This window comes from Etheostoma spectabile, chromosome 14 (assembly GCF_008692095.1).
Source record: "Etheostoma spectabile isolate EspeVRDwgs_2016 chromosome 14, UIUC_Espe_1.0, whole genome shotgun sequence".
Taxonomy (NCBI): domain Eukaryota; kingdom Metazoa; phylum Chordata; class Actinopteri; order Perciformes; family Percidae; genus Etheostoma; species Etheostoma spectabile.
Window position 1 is genome coordinate 780,893 of NC_045746.1, and position 290 is coordinate 781,182.

General features: G+C 44.5%; 1 protein-coding gene across 1 annotated transcript in view; it reads right to left on the reverse strand.

Moving 5' to 3' along the window:
• mtdha (metadherin a) overlaps nucleotides 1-290 on the reverse strand; it is a 7,201-nt gene that overhangs the window by 3,031 nt on the left and 3,880 nt on the right. The window lies entirely within an intron of this gene.

Sequence of the window (290 nt, forward strand, 5' to 3'; positions counted from 1 at the left end):
AGAATAGGTTTACATGGTTTAATTTTCAAAAAACTCCATATTCTTGTTGTACTGTACATTGCTGCAGCGCCTCTTGTCACCCTGTGTGTTGAGCTCTCTGTTTTAGCTACCGAGTGAGGCATTTTGGGAGTCGCACATGTGCAGTAGCTAGGTAACCACAACTAGCCAGTCTGAAGCAGAGTATGAGGGCGTGCCACGCTACCAGCTAGGCGGCCATTATAATGTGTTACAAAATAACGCACATTTGTCACAGAAGTAAAGGCTGGACTACAATAGAGCTGTTTGAAGCA